Source organism: Gigantopelta aegis, chromosome 12 (assembly GCF_016097555.1).
Source record: "Gigantopelta aegis isolate Gae_Host chromosome 12, Gae_host_genome, whole genome shotgun sequence".
Classification (NCBI taxonomy): Eukaryota; Metazoa; Mollusca; class Gastropoda; order Neomphalida; family Peltospiridae; genus Gigantopelta; species Gigantopelta aegis.
The window spans coordinates 24107229-24112939 of NC_054710.1; positions in this window are offsets into that span (position 1 = coordinate 24107229).

Consider the following 5711-nt stretch of genomic DNA (forward strand, 5'->3'; position numbering starts at 1 on the left):
TACATTTAGAATAGCGTCCTACGAGCTTATTGTTGTTAATCTGAGCGCAGCCCTCGTAAGTTGGGAGTTGGGAAAATACAACACAACTGTCGAGTCGGCCAACTTCGTCGTGACAGCTGATAGTCATAAAGAAAGAAATGTTTTATTTAACGACTCACTCAACACATTTTATTTACGGTTATATGGCGTCAGACATATGGTTAAAGACCACACAGATATTGAGAGAGGAAACTCGTCGTCGCCACTTCATGGGCTACTCTTTTCGATTAGCAGCGAGGGATCTTTTATATGCACCGATCCACAGGCAGGATAGTACATACACGGCCTTTTGGTATACCAGCCGCGGTGCACTGGCTGGAACGAGAAATAATCTAATGGGCCCACCGACAGGGATCGATCCGACACCGACCGCGTATCGAGCGAGCGCTTTACCACTGGGCTACATCCCGCCCTGTCTTAGTGATAAAAGACGTCACGTTGTGTGCAGTGACTTATTAACAACGTTAAATATGTAGTAAATTGCTATGGGCCCCGAGCTTCCATAAGTCCCGCCAGTCAACTCTTTAATTGTCCTCTCAAAAATACAACAATTTTTTTTTAAATAAAGCAAACAGATAATAATACATACGGTATAGTTATGACCATCTCTGCAAGACTTTGGAACGTCGTAATCTGGATCTACAATTCGATTTCCACCAGCATCCACCTTCCCACAAACTAGACAACAAAAGGCCTATATTAGCAAATTGCACTTAGATTAGAAACAAATAAAATAATACGTATATAGTACACTATTAAAGTGACAGACCCTAGTTTTTAACGACTACGATGTATTTTTCACTTCTAGTATTAAAGCCTTTTTTTCATCATTTAAATTAGAAGTACTTATATTTTATTATTTAGAATATTCATTTTAATATTCATTTTAATATTCATTTTTATTATTTAGAATATTCATTTTCGTGCACCTGGAGTGGTTTTGGTCATCCATGTTTTTTCAATACCCCAAGATGCATTTTTAACAAGAAACAACAAACAAACATTAAAAAAAACAAAAAACAAAAAAAAAAAAACAACAACAACCAACAACCAACAAAAAATAACAACAACCAAAAAAAAACAAACAAACACAACACAAATAAAACGACAAACAAAAAAAACAACCATTTTTTATTTTTTAAACCCGCACATTCGTCTGAGAAGTAATGGTTATCGAGAGAAGATGTTGTTATTTTTAGAGTTATTTCCCTCTTTAAACGTCACACACCTTAGCTTCTCATCGTTATAACCGTATGTAAATGTGTGTTGCATATTTGTAGATCAACTAAACTTGATATCCATTTTCACGGGCTGAAACCAGGGTCTGCGCTTTTAAAACGCAATAACAAACGTATTCCTAATATATGATATGGACGATAATGAAACACACGCTGGTAACAACCCCCCCCCCCCCCCCCCCCCCCCCCCCCCCCCTCTCTCTCTCTCTCTCTCTCTCTCTCTCTCTCTCTCTCTCTCTCTCTCTCTCTCTCTCTCTCTGTCTGTCAATTATATGATCAAGAGATTATTACCCTGGTGTGTTTCGGTTTTGTCAATATCATATATTAGAAATAAAAATAATGTATTATATTATTGTAAAAAAAACATACACATATAAAATTATTTTGATAAGTAGAGTAATGTTATACCTTCATTAGACTTGGCGCCACTTTCCAGATCATCGAAAAGTGTATCCTTTAATGCTTCAAGCGAACCCAAAGTAGGAAATGAAGCATGGATGAAAATAACTTCCGGATGTTGTCCATCTGGGATTGATAAATTGTTCATATTCTTCTTATTCTTCTTCTTCTTCTTCTTCTTCTTATTATTATTATTTATATTGTCTTCTATGTCACATCTGTGTTTTTCATTGGAGGCATCTACTTTGGTGGCCCCCAGTCTATGAGTAGTGTATGACTATCACAATTCCCCCTCCACTAGCTCCGCCTTGAGGGGTGCTGCATTTCTTTACTAATAACATTAAGCATACAGATCTACACAACAGAACCGTAATACGTGGCCGGGTGGTTACGGTGGTGGTCTGAGAACAGCGGGCGATATTGTGGCTAAGGTTCGAGCCCTAGCAATGACATGAAATAAAACCTGATTTGTATCCACTGTGCCCGTGCGTTTATATCCTTGATAGATACTAGTCACATCCTACATGCATACAATGTATAGATATTCCTACATGCATACATTAACATGTATACATATATGCATACGTAAACGCATACATACAGCCAGATAGGCAGATATTTACATTCACACACACACACACACACACACACACACACACACACACACACAGACACACACAGTATATATGTTGATAAATAAGCACACCCATACATGCAAATATACGTGTGTGTGTGTGCGTGTGTCTGTGTGTGTATATAAATACATACAAATGCATATACACGCATACACATACAACAAATATATGTACATAAATACGCATACCCAAACACGCACATACACAAACGCACATACGCGCACGCACATGTACACGTACATACAGACTTGCACATACACGCGCATATGCATATACACAGACACACGGATACATACACACACACACACACACACACACACACACACACACACATACACACACACACACATACATATATATATATATATATATATATATATATATATATATATATATATATATACTGACAGGCACAAGAAAGTATACCGACGAAATATAAAACGAAAATAAAATAACTAAAACATATGTATTATAACATTCACATGTATTGAATAGTTTATATATTTTTAGTTTGTTACATGTAATTTCACAGTTGAACAATACCTGCAGGTTGCATGATAATGTTCGATAGACACGTGTGGTCAGTTTGTGAATTGACACAATGCGCTGAAATAAACACGGTACACTGTTTCAATAAATGTGTAGGCAATGAATGTCTAATAACGGGTTTGGCCACCATGAGCATCAATACACGCCACGCCACGACGTCTCAAGGAACGGGTCAATCGCCTGATGACGTCATTGGCTATTCTTCTCCATTCTTCTGCCAGAGCATGTGCAAGCTGTTGTCTGTTACCTAGGAGGTTGGGACGTCGTCGGATTCGTGTATCAAGTTGATCCCAAAGGTGTTCAATCGGGGACATGTCTGGAGATCGAGCTGGCCAAGGTAAAACATCGATGTTGTTAGCTTGTATGAAGTTCTGTACTAGCCGAGCAGTATGGGGCCTGGCGTTGTCGTGTTGAAATATGGTTCCACGTTGCTGTTGTTGAAGAAATGGAAAAACCACGGGACGCAGGATTTCATCACGATATCTAACGGAGGTTAGATTACCATCGATGACGACAAGTTCCGTCTTCTGGTCACCACACATACCGCCCCACACCCTCACACTGCCTCCGCCAAAAGGTTCAAATTCTTGAACACAGGCTCGTGCCGTTCTTTCTCCTCTACGCCTGTAAACTCGAACTCCGCCGTCGGACCTGTAGAGAGAGTACCTGCTTTCATCTGAAAACAGCACCCTCTGCCACTGTTGAAGTCGCCATCGAAGTACTGTTCTGGCCCATCGTAACCTCCGGACGCGATGATCACGTGTCAGAACTGTTCCTCTATATGGTCTGTAGGCACGGATTCCATGTGCTCTTAGTCGTTGCCACTGTGCGTCGACTTACAATACGACCCAAAGCCTTAGATGAAGATGACGTCACGGTCAAGAACCTGTTGCGTAGATGTAACGTTCGCAGATAGCAGTCTTCCCGCGGTGTTGTAACATGTGGACTTCCGCTACATGGTAGGTCAGTTGTTCTTCCTGTCTGCCTAAATCATCTCATTAATCTCAGTATCGTTGTTTTGGTGCAAGCAAATAGTCGTGCAATATCGGTGTACGATGTTCCCACCTGCACCATACCAACGACGCGTTCCCTCTGTTCTGCCGTTAGACGTGGCATATCTTGGGTGATTTTATGAAGTGGACTCTTCGCATTCATACTTCTGCGTTTTTATACACATTTTGTACGTGCGACTTAAGAAGTCCATGCAAAACGTTAAATTGATTTTTCACCAATTGATTGCGACAACAATGGCCAATGCCAGAACAGGGAGTGGTGTTTGCACGGACGATGTTAATATTATCGATTGTTTTATTTTATGCACTTTAACTATCGGACTGATATAAGAAAATATTTAAGAAATCATTGGTATACTTTCTTTTGCCCGTCAGTATATATATATATATATATATATATATATATATATATATATATATATATATATATATATATATATATCATGATATACCTTTATTTGACTTTGCCCCACTTTCCAGACCATCATGAGGTGTATCCTTTAAATCTTCAAGCGAGCTTAAAGTAGATGGCGGATGGGTGAAAATATCCACAGGTGCCCCTTTGAAATAAACACATTCGAATTTTTCACTTTGTTATTATTATTATTATTATTATTATTATGATTTTTATTATTATTATATAATCATGTATTTATATATGAACATATATACATCACAAACCCACACATACAGCCAGATAAGTAGGCGGACAGACATACACACATACATATATAAATCAGGGCTCAGACTATAGCAAGTTTTGGTTTAGCCAATTTTCAAATATGTTGAGCAGTTCCTTAAAACATAATAAAAGGTGGTTAATTTAAGGAATATTTTATGAGCCAAAGATTAAATGTTGTAACTACTTTGTATAAACAACATTAGCAGTTGGCTAATTTGGTAATGTACAGGGTGAGCCCTGAAAATACATACATACACACACGTACGCACACACATACACACATTCATGCATACATACATGCATACATACATACACATATAGCTAGCATCGCCAGTGGAATACAAATATGTGATATGTTTCTTTTTTAAACGACATACTTTAAAAATTTGAGAACTTTCCAAATTAGATGTAAATTAATCGAGGTCACGGCACTACATTTATTGATATTTAGCGCAAAGGTACTACGGTGCCACTTTATACTTGTCAAATGCATTCATAGTCATCAAACAAAAACATTACAATAGAAAACTTAATAATGAAACCTGTCCAGCGTTTAGAAAACAAAACACGTTAAGCGTTGGTTAGTTTCTATGTAATGATATCCAAAATGACGTTGTTTAAGTTTGACGTCATTTCCATTCAGGAAAGATACCGCATCACGTATTTGTGCGTCAACTGAATGCCGAGTAATTGCTGACTTGAATTAAAATTGCGTATATTGTTCAAGTAAACCCCACAAAGTTGTATTAAGCTTGTAATTATATGACAAATATTATTACCTTCTTGTGATGCGGTATCGTCAATATCATCTCTCTCTTTCTCTCTTTTCTCTCTCTCTCTCTCTCTCTCTCTCTCTCTCTCTCTCTCTCTCTCTCTCTATATATATATATATATATATATATATATATATATATATATATATATATATATATATATATACACACACACACACGCAAATGTATTTACATAAATACAGATACAGATGGATATACGCACACATACATACACACGCACAAATTAATATTTATATAAATATACATATTTACATATAGACAAAGACAGGTATACACACACTCTCACACACACATGCACACTCATAAAGACATACACACACGTAAATGTATATGTATATAATAATGGTATACCTTCATTTGGC